Genomic DNA, 24,743 nt, shown 5'->3' with positions numbered 1-24,743 from the left:
CAGGAGTTGGGAGGTTTGGGAGAAACTTGGGCCCACCCTCTACTCCAGGTTCCAGCCCAGGGCCCGGTGGACTGCAGCTGTCTAGAGTGCCTCCTGGTACAGTTGCACAACAGCTACAACTCCCTGGCTACTGCCCCATGGCCTCCTCCCAGCACCTTCTTTATCCTCATCACCAGACCTTCCTCCTGATGTCTGATAACACTTGTACTTCTCAGTCCTCCAGCAGTATGCCTACTCACTCTCAGCTTCTTGCACGCCTCTTGCTCTCAGTTCCTCACACACACACTTCCTCTCCCTGGCTCCCCCTGGCCTGACTGGAGTGAGCCCTTTTAGAACAGCAGAGATGCCTTAATAAGAGTCAGGTGCTTACCAGCCTCACTTGACTCTTAGCAGGTTAACTGGAGTCAGATGATATCATTAGCCTGGAGCAGCCCCTGCTCTGGTCACTCAGGGAACAGAAAACTGCTTATCCAGTGGCCAGTATATCTCCCTTTGACTACTCTGCTGTTCCCAACTGGCCTGGGTCTATCACACAATACATATCTGGTCCAGATCTAGTTTCTGGATCTGAGAGCCTGGTTTGGGCCCATCTCTAGTTTTTAAATTTCATCGCTAGGTTGTTCAGTGAATGGCCTCTGTGTGCACTGGGATGCCTGGGATGCCTGCTAAGCTAATCCTCACACAGAAAACTACTTTTGCGTCCTTGTGGAAATACAAAAGAAACCCATAGGAAGTGCCACACTGGAACTGGCCCATCTCAGTTGCTCAGAGTGGTCAATGTCAGATGCTTTTGAGGAAGTTATAAGCCCCATACAGGCACCTAATTCATACCCTCTTGAGGGAAATGCTAAACTGGAGGAGTCCCCCTTTAACTTATCCTAGCTGCTGAAGGTTGTTTGTGCAAGCCTTACATTAGCCAATCTGCTGAGAATATTGCAGAGACAAAGATTTTACAGTTGCAGACCCTCTTAGGGAAGCATCTGAGAAATGCATATGGAAATCTAGATCCTTGGTCCCTTTGTGCCATTCCCACAGAGTGAAGGCAACTTAAAGCTTTCCTATAGGCATCACTGGGTTCCCCTGATCTAGATGAATCCCTGTGTAAAGCTGTTGTGGACAGCTTTATTCCACCTGCTCCCACCCTCACTCTGCAGCAAGGCAGAGATAGGGTATGGTGGAGGCCTAAGAAGGTATCACACTGCACTCAGACAAACCGGAGCTGACGGAACAGTGCCTGGGTGGGAGGACTGTTCCAAGAACATTCAAGCAGCCCTGTACCTGCTCCACTTTCAGCCAAGGGTCATTTTAACTCCTTGCCAGCCCCCAGGATTGAGGAAGGTGGCTGAGTCATTTTTGCCTTCAACCACCTCAGCTGCACTGAACTAAAGCTCTGCACTAGGGCTGGCAGGAATTTTCAGGCAAAGTGGGTTGTCATTGGCAAATGCCAATTTGTTGAAATCAAAAGTTTTCATGGGAAGAGGTCAATAACACTTCTGTCCAGAAAAGGTTGCCAGGTCCAGGATGGACCTTATAATCGAAACGAAAACAACCTACTCTCGACTAGCCAAGAGACCAGTGGTTAGGGCACCCCCTAGGATGTGAGAGACCCATGTTAATGTGCCTGCTCTACCTGATTCAGAGCAGGGACTTGAACTGCAGTAGCCTCAGCTATTGACTACCCTGCTCTCTATTACTCTGTCATTTTTCTCAGAAAACTTTGAAAAGTCTCAGTTTCATCCCAAAGCAGAAGGGGGGAAAAATTGAAATCTCACCCATTTTCCTGGGATAAAAAAACTGTTTCCTGCCCAGTTCATCTCGGCACACTTGAGGATCAAGCCCATAAGTCCAACTGAGACCTAGACACACTAAAAACAAGAGAATAAAAAAATGACACAACAGCCCAAAACATATCAAGCAGAATGCAGATAAATGCTTTTAGACAGCTGTATTTCATCATCATTTAAACCCTGAGAAGCCAACCACAGCACAAAACCAGGGACAAGTGGGTTTTCCTGATAGACAAATTTTGAAGCCTACTCATGGCCAGGCAATTGGTATATTTTTTCTAGCCTGCCTCCTACTGAATACTTCTATAGTAATTGATCATTCACTCTTTCCTTTGCTTCCTGCAGTGTCTACAAATTCCTAGGAGGTTTTCTATCCAAATATTAACCCAATGCTGCTATATTTACCTTGAGAGAACTGAAAGAATCCCAACACATAGCAGTAGCAGGGCTGAAATCATGGCTAACTTAATGACAGACCACGGTGCAAATGAAAATGGCTTCCAAGAAATGTCTCTTAGAGTCTGCTGTGCTGGACAGTTCGTTTCTCTGGCTATACAAATATTCTTCATCTTTGCTGCAGCAAAGCATCTTGTTTGCTTGAGCCACTAGAAGTGGGAACCAGAGTAACAGGGTTAACATTTGCTGGAATACTTTTTCATGCATACTCTGCCAGGCTGTCTCTGTTATTCTGTTCCCTTTACTTTCCAGATTTCATTCTCCAGAATGACCAATGTCATTTGTAATGTTTGAACAAGTAAGAAAAAGTGCTTTGATGTTTGCCATATCTGTTTGCACTTCAATGCAACTCCAACGAAAAGTCTACAAGCTGGCTTTTGTTGGCTAATTTTAATTTGCTGCATGAAGAGAAGAGTTAGCAAACAGCTAATAAGCTTTATTCTAGACATGAAAGGAATCACATGGTAAAGCATTCACGCCCTAAATGAATGGTTTCTATACTCTTTATGAAATAGAGAACAGCCTCATCCATAAATTATGTTTCTCAACAACAAGATCATTTGTGTGTCCTGGCCTCTATCTCTAGTAGAGAACATGCAAGTTCAGATCAATTTACACATTCTGAATCCCTGACTTGCTTCAAAAATAAAGTCTACACAGGAAATATTTAAAACAAACAAACAAACAAACACGAATCCCAATGTTAAGACCATCCCTTTTGGTAACTAGAGCACTCTGTGTTACATGCTGGATATTTGATTTCCTTATTTTGCTATCCTGGTAGCGTGGGTTATAAGAAAAAAAAGATATTAGGACCTGCCAGATCCTGAATGGCCTCAAACCAGCCATTGTGAATCAGTCATGAGCCAGCAGTCACATGCTTACAGTAGTTTTAGCCAATTAATGGAATCCCTGAATGGAGTGAGCTGGATTTTTTTATTGATGCTAGGAAGGAAATAACTGGACTGTATTCTTGCCATGATAACAAGCTTTCTGCTGATATGCTAAATTCTATTCCGCTGGGAAGTTAAATTTTCACTGATCTTCTAAGGGTATTCATTTTAAGATTAGGATATAGTTTTAAACTTGGCTTGGGCAAGAATGTCTAGTCAGCTGATTTGTGTTCAGGACAGGACTAGAGGCTATGAGGCAGGGGGCTTCAGGCTGCTCTAAGTTCTGCCTATCTTCCACACTCTCAAGAGGCTATTCTGATAGCCAGGGCAAGCTCTTATTTTGTGTATAAACAAGGATAAGGTGTTTAGTTTCTTAATTACTGCACAAGGTCCACTGCAAAGAGTACATATTTGGGACATTTTCCAGGCTGCTTTTTCCCGTTGCATAGGCTCTCCTTCCTGGATGGACATATAATTCTCCTTTTTCCAAGCATCTTGTGCCTGGCATGCTCACTTCTGGCTCATCTAGTGTTCTACCTTCTGGAATGCTGTCCTCAGGTCACTGATGTAAAACTCCACAATATCATCCGCCTGTGTGAGTACAGAGGGCCTTTCTGCTCCTTGTTGCTTGAACACAAGTCACAAGGAAGTATGGGTTTGTGGAGTCTAAAAAAAAAAATTCAGGAGAGTAATGGATAATTGGGTGTCAGCTGGTGTTGTAGGCAAAGATGACAAAAGGTGTTTTGTATCCCTGGCTTGTTGGTCTTTGATGACTAAGATTCTAAGCCTGGAACCAACTAGGCTGTTAACTCTCTCCACTCCCCCATTACGGGCAAGGTGAGCAACACTGGTCTTCACCTTAGTTATCTAGAGTTGTCCCTAAATCTTGTGTCACAACTGTGAATCAAATTCTTTCCTCTGATCAATGCAATGCAGCTTGATGGGCCAAACTGCAATGCTACATGTTTCTTCAATGTACCTGGAACTGTCTCAATACTTTTATCCTTCAGTAGTCATGCCACCCTGTACTTTCAGAAGGTGCCATATACTACCAGCAAATACCAATTTCCAGATGGCATTTATGGTAGTGGGCCTTTTAAGTCAAGCTGTATGAACTCTCAGGGCTAACGAGGCATTTCCCCTAAAGGAATTCTGCCTAACCTTGCTGGTACTTTTCTTTCTTGACAGGTAAGACAGGAAAGTACCCAGTCCTTAACATTTACGCAGATAAAAAATACACTGTTAGACACCCAGTTTGGTGTCTTTTCATACTCCAGGTGGCCTGCTGCTTTATTATGAAAACATTCAGAACTGTTCTCTGTGAGCTAGCTGGTAAGACAATCCTGTTTACATCATACACCCACTAGTTGGTAGTCGGATCAATGGATAATCAGTTCTGAACTGCAGTGAACCTCCCCAGTTTGGGTCTCCTTTGGCAGATCTGTTGGCCCACTGAGCATGTCCTCACAAGACCAGGCTGAGTCTACTCTCATGGTCCTCGCCTGGCGGAGAGCATCTGCAACTACAGTTTGCTTTCCAGGTTTACAGTGAACTATGAATGTATATCCAGACAGTGTGTGAATCCATCTCCACAAGAAGCCTTTTGGTTCTGTACCTAGTAAACAGGACAATAGGCCTTGAAGACCTCCACAGTAGCCAGACACTCCAGTTGTGTAGTGGAATACTAGGTTTCCCTCATTTAAATATATGGCCTCCAAAAGCCACTGGTCTACACCTACTAAGCTCATGCTTTTGTTCAAATGCAACTCCAACAGGAACTCTGAAGGCATCACAGATTACCATAAATGAACAGGATGGATCTGAAAATAAAAGCACAGCATGGTTTAGAAGTCCTTCCCTCAGTAACTCAAATCCTTTTTGGTGTTGCTACGTCCAGACACTGTTGCTGTTAGTGAGCTGGGATACTGGCACCCCCTGCTGTGCAAATCCTTTTACAAATCCTGTGTATAATCCACGGGGCCTACAAATGGCTTTAGGTTAGTAGGAACCTTCTTGTCCTTTATAACATTCAGTTTCTGAGGCTGGGACTCCAACCCATCCTCACTGATTATACATCCTGCGAAGGTGATGCAACTCCTTGCATATTGACATTTGTTTCTCCCAAGTTTAAACCCTGATTCCCTAAAATGCTTTAGAATCTTTTCCACCCCTAACAATGTTCCTCCCATGTTTAATGGAAACAAATTAAGTCAGCTAAGTACATGAGGATGTCTTCAGTTCTCAAAACTTGGATTACATCATTTGCTACTCTCTGAAACATCCCTGGGGCATTCATGAGTCTGAAAAACATTCCGCAGAATTGAAAAAGTCCACAGGGTGTCAAAAAAGCTGTTTTTTTCCCTTGATCCTCAAGTGCCATTTTAATCTGATGGTATCCAGATACCAAATCAAAACTAATGAAATCTTTTGCTCCTGACTTTTTTTTTAGGTAGGGTATCTGCTATGTGGGGAAGTGGGTAACTGTCTTGAACTGTCTGTGAGTTAAATCTCCTGTAGTCAACACATATTCTTAAGTCTTCATTGGGCTTTTTCATAATTGCATTTGGAGATGTCCAAAGTGGTGTAGATTGCTCAATCAAGCCATGCTCCAGCATGTAATTTAGCTTCTCTTTCACTGCAATCTGATACGCTAGGGCAGTGGTTCTCAAACTTTTGTACTGGTGACCCCTTTCACATAGCAAGCCTCTGAGTGCGACCCCCCCCTTATAAATTAAAAACACTTTTTCATATATTTAACACCATTATAAATGCTGGAGGTGAAGTGGGGTTTGGGATGGAAGCTGGCAGCTCGTGATCCCCCATGTAATAACCTTCCGACCCTCTGAGGGGTCCCAATCCCCAGTTTGAGAACTCCTGTGCTAGGGGAATCCAACATGGGGGCTGTCTCACTCCCTGGCATAAGCATAATCCAATATTGCTTCTGATTGTATCTCCAAAGCTCTTTATTATGCTTGGAGAACATACTGGCACATCACAAGAGTAGCTGTTCTAATCACTTCCTTTCATTTCCTTCTACAGCTTATCTGCTGTCTAGTCAACCCCTAGCTCTTTTACTGACTGGGCCTCTTTACAGATCTTGATCTCTGCCTCTGTGAGAGGCTTTGTGACACCAGCTACACTGACACTTTACCCTGGTCTGATTTTTCACTAGCTCCATTTTCTGGCCAGTCACATTAGTTGTTCTTACCCAGAACTCCCACTTTGGTCCATCTTGAAATTGAGTTCTTCTAACCAGCAATCATGACTGGATGCTGGTAATTTCAAACACTCCTACAGGTTCACTGCAGTAGTCTTTTATCCTTGTGGGTATTATTGCATGATTACCTGGCTTCACCACAACTTTATTCCAACCCACCCAGGGAGCAGTTCTTCTGTTACTCTGTAGGTATGGTTAGAGGCATTTCTGATATGTTAAGAGCTTCGCTCCAGGAGTTATGCTTCCTCCTACCCACATCCAGCAGGAGTATATGAATAATATCCAGGGACAAATGTCTTCTAACAGCTCCCCAGAAGTTCCTGTGATGCCCTCAGATAAAATCCACTCCCAGTATAACAGCACTAGAAATGTTGATTATCACAAATATTGGTTATCACACCATTTAGTATCCAAAGACCCCGAGTTCAGAGGGAACTAGATTCTCCTATTGTCTGCAGTGGCTGATGATTAAGTCACCAATTTAACTTCTGCTGCAGTACAAATCTTCATCCCCTTCAGCACTGGGATGAATCAAACTTATTTCAGATCCTGAATCAAACAGCAACATGGTTTTTCCAGCCATCTATGTCTCCAGACACATAGTAAAAGGTATCTGGGTAGCTTTAAACCTGGTATATGCTAATAGTTGCTGATGGTGGTCCTATTGCATCAGAGCTTCTAGTTTCCCTGGGGGTGGCTTCCCTCTGCTTGAACAGTTCTGTCTCAATGACCTTTGCTCCACATCACCTAGAAATGTTATCTGGCCTGGGATCCATTTGGGAAATACTCTCATCCGACCCTGGGGGAGCCTGAAAACAGCTTGCAGCAAGGCCTCCTCCAATATTTTAGCAAATTCCCTAGCAATCATTTCTTGAAATGCTGCGACTGATACAAAGATGTCACACTGGAGCTAGAAATTAACAGCTAATACCCTTAAAGAAACCCCAGTTTCTGCTTCCATGTTTGTAACTCAGCTTATAAACTGGTCCATTGTTTTAGCCAGTACGTTGTCCCCCTTCACCAGTTATGACATTCCCCTGTTAAACCATTTATAAACTGACTTTTCACACAGGAACCTCTCATGGCTTGTCACTGTATATAGTCCTCTTTCTGCATTGCCAGTGCCAGATTCAGCACAGCACAATTCTGCTTCATTTAAGCCATCTCTTGACCAGAGTGGTGCAGGGGAAGACCTATTGATCAGTCTCCGCAATGTACACAGATAACTAAGTAGGGACGTGCTGTCTGCCCTGATCATTACACCATACTGTGTAATTTACATAAGGTCCCCTTCCCTGGCCTCAGGGGGAAAGGGACCATGTCTCTCTGTTGGGGAATAGAAGGGCCTGCTGCAGTTAGCTGCTGAGGTATGGGCAAGAAGAGGACACTTGAAGATAGTTAGATAGTGACAAATGACTGTTCTGATTGTCTGTTTTTCTAAGTTGTATTCCTGAAGCGCACAAAATAACTGTCACATTTAGAGCAAGGTGTGGGGGGAATGAGTGACTCAGAGGCATATGGGGGTGGGGGGAGACCTTTATATGATGTAGATTCAGACTGTAGCATGAGTGGCAGGAAGAGTGGAATACTTTATTTATTTAAAAGAAAATAACAGGAATCACATTTATTTAGCATACAGGACATTAAAGAAAGGAAAATAAGTTTAAAAAAAATAGGTTTAAAAAATAAGTTTAAAAAAATGCAAAAGAAGGAAAATAGGCAAGTGTTGACAAACTATCTGAAAGATACATTGATAAGGCCCAAAGAGCAAAAGGGGAAGGAGGCAATAGTTTTTTAAAAGCCTTTAAAGACAATACACCACCTTTAGACACAGAAATGCCCTCTTCCCCAACCTATATATTGGGCCTTCTTGTGACTGCACTGTAGTCAGTCTGGTTACATCAGGCATGAATTTGGCCCACAATTTCCTTCCACCCCGTTACCCTCCAATTATTGTGAAATCCATTAGAAGTTGCTAGTAAAGAGCTAGGGGCATTTGTTGTATTTCATCTGCGGCACGTATCGCTGTTCAGTAATTATTGCAAAGAGGATTGTTTCAAGCACATCTTAGGGCTTGGCTACACTCGAAACTCCAAAGCGCTGCCGTAGGAGCGCTCCCATGGCAGCGCTTTGAAGTGCGAGTTTGGTCGCGGCACCAGCGCTGGGAGAGGCGCTGCAGGTACTCCACCTCCCCTTGGAGATTAGCTTGCAGTGCTGGGAGCCACGCTCCCAGCACTGGGGCACTGTTTACACTGGCCCTTTGCAGCGCTGTAACTTGCTGTGCTCAGGGGTGTGTTTTTTCACACCCTTGAGCGAGAAAGTTGCAGCGCTGTAAAGAGCCAGTGTAGCCAAGGCCTTAGTACACTACAACAAGATTTATTCCTCTCTGCCACCCAGGGGTTCTTTGGCAGTATTGCACACAGTCTAGCTCATGATTCCTCATCAAGCAAAGTAAATGCATTCTAGCACTTGCAGCAGCCCTGCTCCAGGACAGAAATGAAGAGTCTACAGCTTGGTAATCATAAAAATGTTAAGTCCTTAGTATGCGCCCGTTTAAACAAATAAAACACTTCCCTCCTCCTCCCCAAAGAAGGAAAACTCCACTTTTTAGGGTTGCATTAAGCTTTTCCTATCTGACTCTAAATAGGGAGTTTAGTATGTGAACCCCCATGAGCGATTACATTCAGATTGTGGTTTATGTGCTGCTGTAGGATGATTTATTTGTAGGCAGTCTGTTTGCAGTGGTGAGCAGTGTTTCCATTTATTTTAAAGATCTGTCATTCGTGTACTAAGGTTTTGGTGGTTTGGGCATTGCTGTAAGTCATGACCCAGACATGTGCTATGAACAAGAACAAAACTACTAACTGGATACAGAACCAAGCTGCAAAATTCAGATGTGAATCCTATTTTTCAGTGCCTCAAAGCTTGGGGGTAAACCTTACCTAGAGAGAAGCTACAGTCTCTCCATCATCATTTTTCATCTTGAGATTGAATAGTTACTCTTGATTTCCCCATCCATTACCGGCACTACTAAATCCCTGGCCCCACTGCAATCTACCCACTTGCCAATGTAGAAAACACTTATTACTCTAAGAAATAGGCCCCATTACAATCACTGTCATTCATCAACACTCCCTGGAATTCCTCTCCATACGGACCACATCTCATGAGCATTTTCACTCACCTTATCTTCCACCTTTTTTCCAATGGTGCTTTTAATAGAACTAACAACATGATAATGTGTTAAAATGCTCCTGTAGACAAGGCAATTTTAACACATCAGCTGGTCACAGTAAACCCTACTGGAGATGCTAGGGTTTACTTCAATCCCCCAAGCTAGCATGTATTACAACTGCAACTGCCTTGACTACACTAGGGGTGAAATTCTGGCCAAGTTTGTCAATTTTCCCATTGAGTGTAATGGGGTCAGGGTTTTTACCCTAGAAATTTTGCATGTGTCAGCGATCATGTGTTAAAAATACACAGGTATTTTCTTTCCACGAGTAAAGACATGGCCACTGATAACCCCCCATTTCCACTACATCAACATCACACTCACTCACCTCAAGTTCCTTCAGTGTCAGTCCTGAAAGCACCATTTTTTAGAAGCAGAGCCTCTGGGGATGGAATAAGAGACATAAATATTCCCATCAGGCTTGCTATAATATCTGGAGAAAACGGTATCTCCCATTCCTCCCATCTCTTGTTGTTCTTATACTTAACGCTTTATTTGCAGAAGTGTAACCTGGACTGGAGCCATTATTGCTGTTCATTTTCCCTTCAACCACTCCAGAATTCAACTGGGTTGTTAGAGTCTCTTTCCAACTCCTCCTCTTCCCACAGTAAAACTGCACCTATGGGCATGAAACTTAGACTTTTGGCAGGTTAAGAACGGAAGCATTCAGGGCATCTGCTGCAGGAGAGCAGCGAATATCAGCAGCTCTCCAAATACGATGGGCAGGTCTACACTACCGCTTAAATCCATCTACCTTACATTGCTCAGGGATGTGAAAAAGCTCAACCCCTCCCCGAACGACACACGTTTTATGCTGTCCACTCCAGCGCAATGTCAGCGGGAGATACTCTCCTGCTGACATGGCTTCCGCTTCTCGCCGAGGTGGAGTAATTATGCCAACGGAATAGCACTCTCCCATTGGCATAGCGCATCTTCACCAGACGCACTACAGCAGCACAGCTGCATCGGTACAGCTGCACCAATGTAGCACTATAGGGTAGACTTGACTTGCCCAATGGCAACAATGCTCGGGGCACTGGCTGGTGGCATTGTAAATTTACAGTGCATCCTTATATAGCAGAGTTCACAAAGAGTCTCCACTTCCAGCTTGTACCACAAGATCAGACTCATTAGGTTGCATCAGAAATGTCAGCTAATGGGAACCACTTTTTTATTGTGAGAAATAGAGGCACACACAACACCAAGGAATGTTTCTTTAACAAAACACAACATTTTATGTTCAGGATAATTAACAGCATTGAGATTTTTAGTAAATAAAGCCTTCTACTTCTCAATCGCCCCTGTTTCCAAAGCATTGAGCCCAATTTATCAGCCTCTCCTCAGGTTCTTTGGGCCGGTGGACTGGCACAATAGGACCTTAAATCGGTCCTAGAGGGGCTGAGGAGAATATCCCCAGTTCATAAAGAGACAGAATGTGAGCCCACTATATAGTACTCTTGGAGCGGGGGTCATGTCAGCATCAACTGGGAGCAAGCTGGGACCAGTGAGAATAGGGCCAGAGCACAACATGCTGCAATATGGCCTCGCCAGTGGATGGTTCCCAGGGACCATGCTATCTGGAACATGCTAGAGAAGCCTTTTAGTATTAGCTTGAGCTTGGCCAGCTTACACCTGAAGAGGTGCAAGGGTGGGTCACAGTCTGAACAGCTAAGGATTGTTCCCAGTCTGTCCACTGAGGCTCTTTGTCTTCACTATCTAGCTTTCTCGACCCCCTATTTCATTCTTGGTGTCCAGTGTTTGGGGTGTATTTATATTTCTAGCTCACTGTAACCCTGCTGTGATAACTGGGCCTAAATTTACCCTGCTTTTAAGCTCAGCTGTAAGAAACTGTGGAAAAGTTTATAAAAAATATTGTGATAACCTATAACAATAAATACTGATTGGAAAAAGGTGAAAAAGAGGGGCAGAAAGACTGAATTAGTTCAAACAAAATAGCCTACTGATGTAATAGGAGGACTGTTCAAATCAGACCTGGTAAACAAGAGAAGTATGGGACTGGAAATCAATGAACCAAGACTGGTGTGTTAAGTCTAAACTGCAGACAAAATAATGAAAGGATGGGCTATTCTGCCTATCACTCCCTTTAGAGCAGTGGTACTCAAAGCCAGCCTGCTGCTTGCTCAGGAAAAGCCCCTGGCGGGCCGGGCTGGTTTGTTTACCTGCCACATCCGCAGATTCGTCCAATCGCAGCTCCCCCTGGCCACGGTTCACAGTTCCAGGCCAATGGAGGCTGCAGGAAGCAGCGCAGGCCGGGGGATGTGCTGGCCACCCTGTCAAACCAGGGGGGTTCTTTCTAAAAACTCTCCAGCTATAGGGAAAAGGAAATAAAAGGCTTACTTAATACTTTCTATTTTAAATGTTTTAACTGTTGGGGGGGGTTGTTTGTTTGTTTTTTGTTTTGTTTTGTATCTTTAATGAACGGTTTAAAAAAACAGTGTATTTGCCATGCTGCTAAGCAGGCTAAAATCTCCATACACCAAACCCCAAACCTTGTTAATACTGAACAGTTAAAGGGTCATGTTAACACTGTTGACTATTTGGGCCCATATATTCAATCTAAATTAATACAAACCTTACAAGATCCATTAGTAATTAGCAACATTGATTTTGATCGTGCCTTGATCCCAAACTGTCATTCTCAGTCCATAGTCAAACTATTACAAGATCATTCAGGTCAACAGCTGGTGCAGGAGTCCAGAGATGGCTACATTACTGTATGCATTAGGAATTGGCATGTGTATTGTATTTATTGTGGAGGTGTAGAAACTCTCAGTACAAATGATGCAAACTTCATTGCACTGTCACCCTCTTCTAACAACAAAACTTACTACACGACCCCAGCAGGGGTATGGAAGCCTAAGCCTACCTGACCCCTTGGGCTTTGACCCTGGCCCGAGGGGCTTGGGCTTCAACCCTGGGCCCAGGTGGAGGGGCTTGGGCTTCAGCTTTGGCCCCGGGTCCAGCAAGTCTAACATCAGCCCTGGCAACCCCATTAAAGTGGGATCCCAACCCACTTTGAGATCCCAAACCATAGTTTGAGAACTGCTGGGTTGTGATGCATGGTTGCTGGTCTAACAGAGGAAAGGAATCACAGCTGAAAGAAAGACTGCAGTTCTCAGCAGCCTTTGCACTGCACTGATTGTGGGCTGCACATTTTCAGGTTGTTGCATCTGCTATAAGTTAGAGTGTGCCTATGGCTGCAGAACTGCCCTGCACAAAGCAGCCAGAGAATTGGAACAGTGTGAAGATAAGCTTCCAGCCACCTTAGTGTGCATTTTCATAACTTGTGCTTTGCATAGCCTGGCTAGACCCCTAAATCAAGCCCATACACTTGCTTTCTGTAAATTGGTTAGAATGAGTCACTTTAATATGGAGATATACCTATCTTATAGAGCTGGAAGAAACCTTGAAAGGTCATTGAGCCCAGTCCTCTGCCTTCACAGCAGGACCAAGTACTGTCCCTGACAGATTCTTGCCCTTGATCCCTAAATGGCCCCCTCAGGGATTGAGCTCACAACCCTGGGTTTAGCAGGCCAATGCTCAAACCACTGAGCTATCCCTCCCCCCACTTTCTTAAAAGTGACCCCCTGAAAGCTTCTTACAAAGTTTGCTGGCTTCTGAATCCTGAACTTCAGGGGAGGGGGTTCAATAAGCAGGCAGAAGAGATGACTAATTGAGGCTCTTTTTTTTTCGGTGCAACATATGTCAGTGTACTCCCCCTGAAAATCTGCCCGCTTCTACCCAGCTAAAAAATGTAGGAGTAAAATCCTGTGCAACAGATACCATTTACAAACCTGTACATATACACGCTGCATTAGAGCTAGCTCCAGAATGTGCTGTTGTTTGTATCAGCTGTGGAAAAATTCATCAGAGTGGAGTACTTGGCACGCAGAGCGAGGATTCCTGCTTTTTGTTCCAAGTTTTGCCAGTGAGTCACTATGTGATCTCTGGGAAGCCACTTCAGCACCTCTGTTTATTGCTCTGTAGAAACAGAACAGGCAATACCTTCATCCCACGGGTGTTAAGGTTACGTTGCCTAGTATTAATTACAGTTCTTCTATTACCTTCTCTCTCATGTTAACACACGGATATGGTGTTGAATGCCAGAACAGTCAGTTTTATTGGTAACCCACCTATATAGCTTACCTTGACTTAACGTTTTTACAAGGATTTGGTTGGTTGCATTGTCTACTTATAGAAGTGGTTGGGGCTGTTTGTTTGTTTATTAAAAAAATATGTTCTAGAGCAGGACAAAGCATCCACAGCCTCCCAGTGAATTTGGCCCTGGAGATTACTGCACACATTATTTATTTTTACTGCCCATCACAGAGTTGCAATGATACCATGTCCTCTGGTTGCTGGATGTAATTTGAGCACTGCTGTGCCTCAGTTTCCCCAGTATCTTCCTGAGCCTACTAAAGCTATAGAAATGAACTGGCCCACCAGCCAAGATGCCTCAAGAGTTGGATCCCTTCTGGGGCCACAGTGTCTGTCAAGGTTCCTTCCCCACTTTGAACTTTAGGGTACAGATATGGGGACCTGCATGGACACTTCTAAGCCTAATTACCAGCTTAGATCTGGTATCGCTGCCACCACCCCCAAGCACTACTTTTCTTCCCTGGGTAGCCTTGATAGATTTCACCAATTTCCTGGTGAACACAGATCCAAACCCCTTGGATCTTAAAACAAGGAGAAATTAACCACCCCCCCTGCTTTCTCCCACCAACTCCTGGTGGATCCAGATCCAACCCCCTTGGATCTAAAAACAAGGAAAAAACAATCAGGTATTAAGAAAAAGGCTTTTAATTAAAGAAAAGAAAGGTAAAAGAAAACTCTCTGGGAGAGATTAGCATACCAGCTACTCTCACAGACAACAGATTCCAAACACAGAGGATGTTCCCCTGGGCAAAAACTTAATACACACAAGACTACCCACATTTGATAATTCCCTTAATGGTACCAAGACAAGTTACAAAGAAAATAAACATAAACCTATTTATCCCTTTCTAAAACTTACTAGCTGGTTCCTAGATATTTCTCACTCTGGCTGAAACTGAAACTCTCCAAGCACAGGTAAAACTTCCCTCCTTCTTTTGAAACATCTTGTTCCCCCATTGGTTCCTCTGGTCAGGTGTCAGCTAGGCTAGGTGAACTTCTTAACCCTTTACAGATAAAAGAGACATTAACCCTTAACTATCTGTTTATGACAGCGTCCTTTAATAAGTCCAGCAGAAATAGGAAAACAACTGAATCTTCAGCTCCAGTTAGGCTTAGCTGGCCACCTCCTTCCCTCACATGCAGGCCTCAACTACCACATGATGTGCTCACCTCTCTCTAATCCTCAGCCCTAATTGAGCTTAGCTGCCTGAGCGTCAGCCAAAATGTGGCTTCTTCACATCCATCTACAAGCTCCCAGGTCTCACTCAACCCCACAGTCTAGGGCTGGCACAGTTCTCTATCTTCCCAGCATTTCAGGCAGGCCATCATGCCTCAGGCACATACTGTCTGCCCCTCTGGCCTTCTCTCAGGCCCTTTCTCTCTCTCTCTCACTCACACACACACACACACACAGAGCTCATTACATCCTCTCCCCCAGGCGGCGGCGGCTCCAGACACCAGCGCAGCAAACGCGTGCCTGGGGCGGCAAACAGTGGATCATTAACCTGAACCTGGGAAGCCCCAACTTTGGTATCTCAACCCTACCCCTGAGATCCCTACTCTTTAGAATAAGATGACCATACGTCCCCATTTTCCAGGTACAGTCCCCAGATCTGTATCCCCTGGCAAACAATGCCCCCAGATGAGATCTTGGTACATGAAATTTGTCCCCAAATGCCCTTACTTTTAATTTCTCATGTCGGTTAACATATCTAGTGAATAAACGTGTTAAAGAGAAGTATCCTGAATATTTCTATTATGTTATTATTACTATTAGTTAAAACAGAGTGAGTACGACCTTGCTTTGCAAGGAGGAATATATGCATATCATACCATTAGACATAATCACAGTTTCAGGTCAATGGACTGTACTTCCAATTTAAATAAAAAATTCAGCAACCCAAAATTCTTATATGCACAGACAAATTTTGAAGCAAAATTTGCCCCACATCTGCAACTAATGAACTAATTGACAACTGGAAAGATGCTGAATATGTGTCACTCTTGCCTTGTGCTACTCCATAGCAAAGTATGTACGTCCAATGTTGGAATTGTCTGTCCATGCTAAGAAACAAGACCCTGTTCTAAATGACAGCTGTCGTGGAATAACAGGATGTCTAAAGCCAACACCAAAGGTTGGCCTGTAGTTACTGGCTGGTATTGCATCACCTGATATCAGTAGGAAGATAGCAGTCAAAAGGAAAAATCACTGCAGCTGGAAAACCCAAGGCATCCATTATATGGTCACACAGGAGTAATCAAACACCTTAAATCATGAAAGAGTTTTATCACCATTATTGTGACTTTGGATACGACAGCTGGCAAGGCATGACTGAGGTTATGGAATGAAAGACTACATACAGTTGGATGCACTGAAATAGATCTGGAACCCCAGGCAGACCTTCCCAGAGCAGCCAATACAGACTGGTCAACGTGGCGATGCCTAACCACCTGCGCATGCAAACTGGCAAATCAAAGACTAACGTGATCAAACGGAGCTATTCTAATCACATGAATACATGCAGGTGTGGTGAAGTGCAGACCAAGACCACCTGCTCTTTGCCAACCCTTTAGGAAGACCTGTACAAAGGAGGACCTTGCTGCAGCTACAGAAAGAGCCATTGCTTGTTCATAATTCTAGAAAAACATCTAGTTTGTGACAGGACACAAGAAGGAAAAGACCCTGGGCAGGAACTGGAGAATTGCAGAAATAAATGCGTGGCTACACAAGTGGTGTCAGTGAGAGGACTTTGTCTTCTTCAACCATGAGCTGATGTTCCAGGAAAGAGGACTACTGTGCTGGGATGGGCTCTGTCTATCAACTACTGGGAAGAGCGTCTTTGAACATCATCTGGCTAATCCAGGAGTAGGCAACCTATGACACGCGTGCTGAAGGCGGCACGCGAACTGATTTTCAGTGGCACTCACGCTGCCTGGTTCCTGGCCACCTATCTGGGGGGGGTCTGCATTTTAATTTAATTATAAAGGAAGCTTCTTACACATTTTAACAACTCTTTTTACTTTACATACAACAGTAGTTTAGTTACATATTACAGACTTATAGAAAGAGACCTTCTAAAAACATTAAAATGTATTACTGGCATGCAAAACCTTAAATTAGGGTGAATAAATGAAGACTCGGAACCCCATGTCTGAAAGGTTGCCGACCCCTGGGCTAATCTAATAAGAAGAGCTTTAAACTAGGTCCTACGGGGGATGGTGACAAAAGTCTGGCCTGAGCGCACCTGGGCTCAAGTAGTGAAGAAAAGGGAAAGGAGCTAAATTCTGGACTACGGACTAGAAATCACAACTGCATTAAAAAGGCAAGAAGAAACGCAACAGGCAGTCTGCAAAATATCTTTGATGTCTGTATACAAATACAATGAATATGAGAAACAAGCGGGATGAATTGGAAGTCATAGTATTACAAGAAAATTATGACAACTGGCATTACAGAAAGTTGGTAGGACAATTCCCATGATTGGAGTACCAGCATTGAGGAATATACTTTGTTCTGAAAGGATAACTATGGGGAAAAGAAGGAAGTGTTGCACTGTATGTCAAGACTGTATACACTTGCTCAGAGGTCCAAGAGGACATGAGCAACAGATCTACTGAAAGTCTCTGGGTGAGGATAATGAGGTAAAAAGAAGAGTAACAGTGTTATGGTGGGGGGCTTTTATAGATCACCAAATCAGGAAGAGGAAGTGGATGAGTCATTCTACAAGCAGGTAACAAGATTAGCTCACTCACATGAGCTAGTATTAATGGGGAATTTTCCCTGATATCTCTTGGAAGACTATTACAGCAAAACATAATACATCATGCAAATTTTTAGCATGTGTAGGGGACAACTTTCTAATTCAGATCATCCTTTTGGATCTGGTTTTGACCAACAGGCATGAATTAGTTGCAAACATGAAGGTGACTGGGAACTTGGGAGGAAGTGATCATGATCTGAGAATTCAAGATCCTATGGAAAGGAGGACATGAGAACAGTAAAACAAGGACACTGGACTTCAGAACGGTAGATTTCAACTGACTCAGAGAAATAGTAGGCAAGGTCCCAAGGAAAGACCAATTAGGAAGAAAAGAATCGAAGGGGGCTGGTAGTTCTTAAAAGATGTAATACTAGAGGCTCAACTTCAAGCTATTCTGATGCAGAGGAAAGATAAGAAGAGCGGCAGGAGGCCAACGTGGCTTCACAAGGAGCTTTTTAGCTATCTAAATACCAAAAAGGGTACACACAGGAAATGGAAGGAGCAGCTCATCACAGGGAAGTATACATGGGAATAGTGAGTGTGTGTAAGAACAAAGTCAGGAAAGCCAAGGCTATGTCACACAAAAAAGAAAGATCAAGGAGTGTTTGGCTCTGCTGCTCAATGGAGAATGTGAGTTGGTAACGGAAGATGACAGGAATGCAGAGCTACTCAATGCCTATTTTGCTTCAGTCTTCTCACAAAAAATAACATGTGACCAGATGACTCATAAAGTTACCATAGACAATAAAGGAGAAGGGATGCGGATCAAGATAAGTAAAGAACACATCAGAGATCTTCTGACCAATTTGAATGACTTCAGATCAGTAAGGCAGGATGCTATTTATCCTAGGGTACTGAAGGATTAGCTGAAGAAGTTGCAGAGCCATTGGCAATAATATTGGCAAACTCATGGATCACAGGAATGGTTCTAGGAGATTGGAGAAGGGCTAATATAGTACCTGTCCTTAAAAAGAGGGAAAAGAAGGATCTGGGGAACTATAGACCAGTCAGTCTGACTTTGATACCTCGGAAGTTATTAGAGCAAAGTATAAAATATTCCATTTCTGAATACCTGGAGGATAAGAGGGTTATAACCAGAAGCCAGCATGGATTTACTAAGAACATATTATGCCAAACCAGCTTGAATTCCTTCTTTGACAGGGTAATTGGTTTTGTGGATAGGGGGAATGCAGTGAAAATAATATACCTGGACTTCAGCAAGGCTTTGGACACATTCCCACATGATATTCTGATAAGTAAGCTGGAGAAATGCAGGCTTGGTAGAAATGGCTACGTAATCTGTTAAACAGCCACAAACAAAGAGTAACTATGAATGGATTATGTTAGATTGGAGGGAGGTTTCAAGTGGGGTTCCATGGGGATCTGTTCTGTTGTTTAACATTTTTATTAATGACCTGGATGTAGGAATAGCTAGCATACTGATCAAATTTGCAGATGACACAAAGCTGGGGGGATGACAACACTTGGAAGATAGAGCTAAAATTCAGCGGGGTCTTGATACATTGGAGAACAGGGCTATAGACAACAAAATGAAATTTAACAAAGACAAATGTATAGTGCTACACTTAGGGAAGAAAACCCAAATGCACAAATACAGAATAGGGGTTAACTGGCTTGGCAGCAGCACTGCTGAAAAGGATCTGGGAGTTGTGGTGGATCACAACCTCAGCATGAGTCAGCAAAGAGATGTTGTTTCAAAAAAAGCAAATGCAATTTTAGGTTGCATTAACAGAGGGATAGCATGCAAGTCATGGGAGCTGATAGTACTCCTCTACTCTTGCTGGTTAGGCCTCAGCTGGAGTACTGTGTCCAGTTTTGGTCACCAATGTATAGAAAGGATGTAGATAAATTGGAAAGGATCCAGAGGCAAACAACCAAGATAATCAGAGGGATGGAATGCAAGCCATATGAGTAAAGTCTGAAGGAACTGGGTATGTTTAGTCTGGAAAAGATGAGATTAACAGGGGACATGATAGTGGTCTTCAAACACTTGAATGGCTGCTGCCATAAAGAAGGTGGAGAAAAGTTGTTCTCTCTTACCACAGATGGCAGGACAAGATGCAATGGGTTCAAACTACAAGCATAGCAGATTTAGATTAAATCTCAGGAAAAGCTTCCTAACTAAAAAGTGTAGGACAATGGAACAGACAGTCTTGAGAGGCTGTGGAAGCTCCTTCACTGGAGGTTTTCAAAAGGAGGTTGGATAGCCATCTGTCTTGTATTAGTTAGCCACAACAAATCCTGCATCTTGGCAGGGGGTCACCAGATGACCTTTGCAGTCCATTCTAACGTTATGATTTTATGATTCTACGAAGAAGACTGGTGTCTGAATGCACTTTATAGTGACATCACAGCCACGGTGATTATATGCACATTTGTTTTGTATTTGTAGTGTATATGTATATGATAACATATAAGATGCAAAAAAAATGTTGCCTCACTACGCCCTGAAACTTACATTTTCAGTCTTGGCTACTTCACTGTGCTCCCACCCCTGTGTGTCACCAGATTTGGTTTATAAAATATAGTCATCTTACTTTAGAACCCTAACCTTAACCCTAGCCCAGGAAGCCTTACCGTTGGGATCCTTAACCTTTCCCTGGGGATCCCTAGCCTTTGGAACCCTAGCCCCAGATTAGGAACCCCTACCATTTTGAACCCTAACCTTAGTTCAAAGAGCCCTAAACTATAGATCCCCAATATAGCCTAGAGAACCCTCCTCTTTGTAACCTTAACCCTTGCCCGGGGATGCCTCCCTTTTCAAACACTAAACCTATCTTGAGGAGTCCTAACCTATAGAATCCTAATTCTAGCCCAAGAAGCCCCACCCTATGGATTCCTAACCCAAGCCTGAGAAGCGTTGTCCTATGGATCCCTAGCCCTAGCCTGGGGATCCCTATCCTTGGCACCCTAATCCTAGTCCTGAAAGTCCTAGCCTTTCAAACCTGAACCCTAGCTCAGAGAGTCCTGCCCTTTGGAACAATAACCCTAGCCCTGTGATCCCTAACCTATGGAAACCTAACTTTAGTGCATTGAGCCCAAACTTATGGATCCCTCACACAAGCCCAGAGACCATTTGTTGCTGATCAGTTCACAGATGTTCCTCGTTGCAAACAAGTTAGTAGTAACTGTTGACCATTCGTTGCTGATCAGTTTGAAGTGATTCTTTATTGCACACAAGTTAGGAGTGGCTTTTGACCATGCAGAGTAGAGGCGTTCACCGAGATTCTTCTTCAACACTTAGCCAAATGGTCAGTCACAGCAATCATTCACCATTTGGTCTGTTCCTGTGCAGCCGCAAGGGCTCAATGAGTCAAGAGTCCGATGTTGGAACAGACTTGATGCAGCCATGTAATAGGGGGTCTGCCTCTGGGCCGCCTCCACCTCTTGGTTGGTGGAATTTTATCCCGGATGTTACAAGTCATCCAGAGAATGGCGTACACCAAAAAGTCTTGTGGCTTTCTCATGACATGTCCGAAAAGCGTAAGACACCATCTGCGGACAATGTCCCTAGTAGTCTGTAGTCCAAAGTGACCATAAACATCTCCATTACAAAATGAAGCCATTCCACTTTATGCCCGATATACAACATTGGCATTTTGTGTGGAAAACCTCCAGTTTTGCCCAGCCTGAGTGGCGTAGTGTCCATGTTTCACAACCATACAGCAGTACAGAGAGGATGCAGCTCAAATAGATCATGAACATGTTTGTTGTGCCTAAGTATGTTGATTCCATATTTGCTGTAAACAACCCATGGCAGATGCTGCAATGCCAATCCAATAGAGAACCTCCATGTGAGAGCTGGAGGAACTGGTGAGTACAGAACCCAAATAGCAAAAGTTGGAGACTGCTTTGATAGTTTCTTTATTCAAAGAGATTGGGATCACAAGTGGACCTGATCCTAGATTTTAAAGCTTTGTCTTTGACTGCAAAACATGGAGGCCAACCTTCGCCAACTCCTCTTCTATTTGCTGAAGTGCCTTGTGAACCTGCCAGGGCTCTGTACTAGAAGAACAATGTCATCTACATAGTCAAGGTCTGAGAGCGAGAGATTACCGATCTTAATGCCTATGGAAATTCTTAATTGCAAAAAAGTTAGAAGCAAATTCTGATAATTCAGCACAGATTAGTTAGTGCACATTGCTGACCATTCCAGACAAATCAAATCCCTGACTTGCTTCATTGTAAACACATCACATGTGTCTGCTTGCTACTCCAGCATAGTCAATTTGTGGGTATTGTTGAAGTGAAACAAGATAGGAGAGACTATTGACCATTCAGGGCTGATCCGCTCTTGGAGATTGCACCGAGTTTGTTGATTGCAGAGACATTAGGAATGACTTCTGATCATTCAGGGCTGATCAGTTCACAGACATGGTTGATGGCGCACAAATCTGGAAAAACTGCAGACAATTCAGGGCTTATTAGTTTGCAGAGATTCTTGATGGCAAAAAAGTAAAGAATGACAGCTGACCATTCAGGACTAATGATTTTGAGAAGATTTGTCATTGCATAACAGTTAGGAGGAACAGTTGACTGTTCCAGGCTGATCAGGCTACAGACCTTCTTCAGTGCAAACAATAGAGAAATGACTTCTTACCTCAGGGCTGATAAGTTTGTTGACTGAAAACAAGTTATGAGTCACTGATGAGCATTCAGGGTTTATCAGTTTGGGATATTCTTCACTGCAAACAAAGTTAATTGTGACTGCAGAGCGTTCAGGACTGATCAGTTCATGGAGATTCTTAATTGCAAACAATTTAGGAGTGACTGGTAATCTTTTAGGGATGATGAGTTTGGCCAGTTTGTTCATGGCAAAGTTAGGCATGACTTCTGACCATACAAAACTAATGAATTCGCGGAGTTTCTTCCTTAGAAAAAAGTTAGGAATCACTGCTGACCATTCAGGACAGAGCAACTCGCATTGATTCTTAATTACACACAAATTAGAAGTAAATTCTCATAATTCAAGACAGACCAGTTGGTGCTGATTGCACACAAGTTTTGAGTTACTCCTGACCATTCCAGACTAATCAGCTTGTGGACTTGCTTCCTTATAAGAGAGTCAGGTGTATCTGCTTGCCACTCCAGGCTAATCAATTTGTTGGTATTTTTGAAGGGAAACAAGATAGGAGAGGCTACTGACTATTCAGGGCTGGTCCATTCTTGGAGACTGTTGATTGCAAAAAAGAGTTAGAATTTACTGCTGACCATTCAGGACTGATCAGTTCACAGAGATTCTTCTTTGCAAACAAGTGAGGAGTGAGTACTGACCATTCTGGGCCCATCAGTTCACTGAACTTCTTCATTGCAAATAAGATGGCATTGACTGTTTTCCCTTCAGGGCTGTTATTTGTGGAATCTGTTGATTGGAAACAAGAGAGGAGTGACTGCTCACCATTTAGGGTGGATCAGTTCCCAAAGATTGTTGATCGCAAACAGATTAAGAATGACTGCGTTACCCACAGGAACCCGAGCCCAGGGGTTCTCAAACTGGTGGTTGGGACCCCTCAGGGGGTTGCAAGATTCTTACCAGGGCCACCCAGAGGATTCAGGGGGCTTGGGGCAAAGCAATTTCAGGGGCCCCTTCCATAAAAAAAAGTTGCAATATTACAGAATACTATATTCTCTTGGGGGGCCCCTGTGGGTCCTGCGGCCTGGGGCAAATTGCCCCACTTCCCCCCACCCCAGGCGGCCCTGGTTCTTACATGGAGGTTATGAGCTGTCAGCCTCCACCCCAAATCCTGCTTTGCCTCCAACATTTATAATGGTGTTAAATATATAAAAAAGCATTTTTAATTGAGGGGGGATCGCATTCAGAGGCTTGCTATGTGAAAGGGGTCACCAGTAAAAAAGTTTGAGAATCACTGCCCTAGCCCTATCTCCAAGAACCTTACACCTGGGAACTCTAACACTAGACAGCAATCCCTTCCCATAGGAACTCTAACTCTAGACCCTAACCATAGGGCAGGGAGACCTCCCCAGAGCAATACTTACCTGAGGGGGTGAGCCCTACTCATAGGAACTCTAACTCTAGCTCCGAATAGCTTGTTACCCCAAAATTTAGGCTTTGAGGCACCCCTAGAACAACCTGCCTATGGTCCCCTTAATCTGCTCTTCCTAAGATATAGCTCTTCAGAGTAGTCAAGGAAACATTTGTAGGACATGGATGAAATCCTCCGATAAAGTAATTTACATAGGCGCTGTTCTTTCCAGAACAAAGTATCTTTTTACTGATGTAACTAACTCCTAATACAGTATAATCTAAAATCCAAAATAAGACACAAATCTGCACTCCATAACGGATGGCAAGTCTGCTATAGATCACTGACAGCAGTTTTTAAACATACTCTAAATTTTACATAGGTAAGTTGCACTTAACAGAATTTTATCATTTTTATTATCACACAAACTAATACTATATACTACCTTGCACCGTACTATACTGATAGTGTAATTGGCAGGCTTACTCTGTTCTATTGTCTTCAGCTGTGCCCTCTGTGTTCGCTGCTGCGCTTTGTCTGTTTTTTAGTCTTTGCTCTGCTCTGCCTCACTCCTCTCCTCCATTCTGTCTCTGTCTTCTCCTGCTCCTGCTTTCATTCTCTTGCTCTTCTGTCTCACTCGTGTCTAATTGTTATACTGCCTTTTATGCTGTCATTCCTGGACATATGCCAATATTCTGCAGGTGCTCACTGCCAGTTTATACTTCAGAGCTATGATTACCTCATTTGACCTTACCCTACCTGGCTTTTTTCCAAAACCCTTTCACCTCACTTGGCTTTTTGCCAACGTGCCATCTTAGCACTCCTAGGCTTTCTGCCAATTTTATGTTGTTTCATAACTGATTTTCCCCCTACTTTTGCACCGAGCATGCTCAGGATCTGCAGTTTCCATCTTAGGGTGGCCTGACTCCTGCTTATTTAACACACAAAATGGAGGCTGGAGAGTTTCTCTAATATCACCCTAACCCTAGAGCAGGGAGCCATACCCATAGGAACCCTATCCCTGGGGCCAGAAATCCAATGCCTAGGAACTCTAACTCTAGCTCCAAGTATACTACCCACAGGACCACTAACCCTAAGGCAGGAAGACCTACCTATGGGAACTCTAACCCTAGGTTGCGGAGCCCTGCTCACAGGAACCCTAACCCTGGGCTAGGGAGTCATATCATGCTTTAATAGTAAAAAGATAGGG

The 24,743-nt window shown here is 43.6% G+C and overlaps 1 long non-coding RNA gene across 1 annotated transcript; it reads right to left on the bottom strand.

Moving 5' to 3' along the window:
* Positions 1-1,775: 1,775 nt before the first annotated feature.
* On the bottom strand, positions 1,776-24,158 carry LOC116830815 (uncharacterized). The gene is made up of 5 exons (XR_004375077.2): positions 24,020-24,158; positions 22,761-22,911; positions 11,769-11,917; positions 9,917-9,970; positions 1,776-1,865 (listed from the first exon to the last, which is right to left on the bottom strand). It is a non-coding gene; the product is annotated as an uncharacterized LOC116830815 (long non-coding RNA).
* Between the last annotated feature and the right edge of the window lie 585 nt (positions 24,159-24,743).

This window comes from Chelonoidis abingdonii, chromosome 3 (assembly GCF_003597395.2).
Source record: "Chelonoidis abingdonii isolate Lonesome George chromosome 3, CheloAbing_2.0, whole genome shotgun sequence".
NCBI classification, from domain to species: Eukaryota; Metazoa; Chordata; order Testudines; family Testudinidae; genus Chelonoidis; species Chelonoidis abingdonii.
The sequence above is the reverse complement of the archived record's forward strand: the minus strand, read 5'-3'. Positions and strand labels throughout refer to the sequence as shown.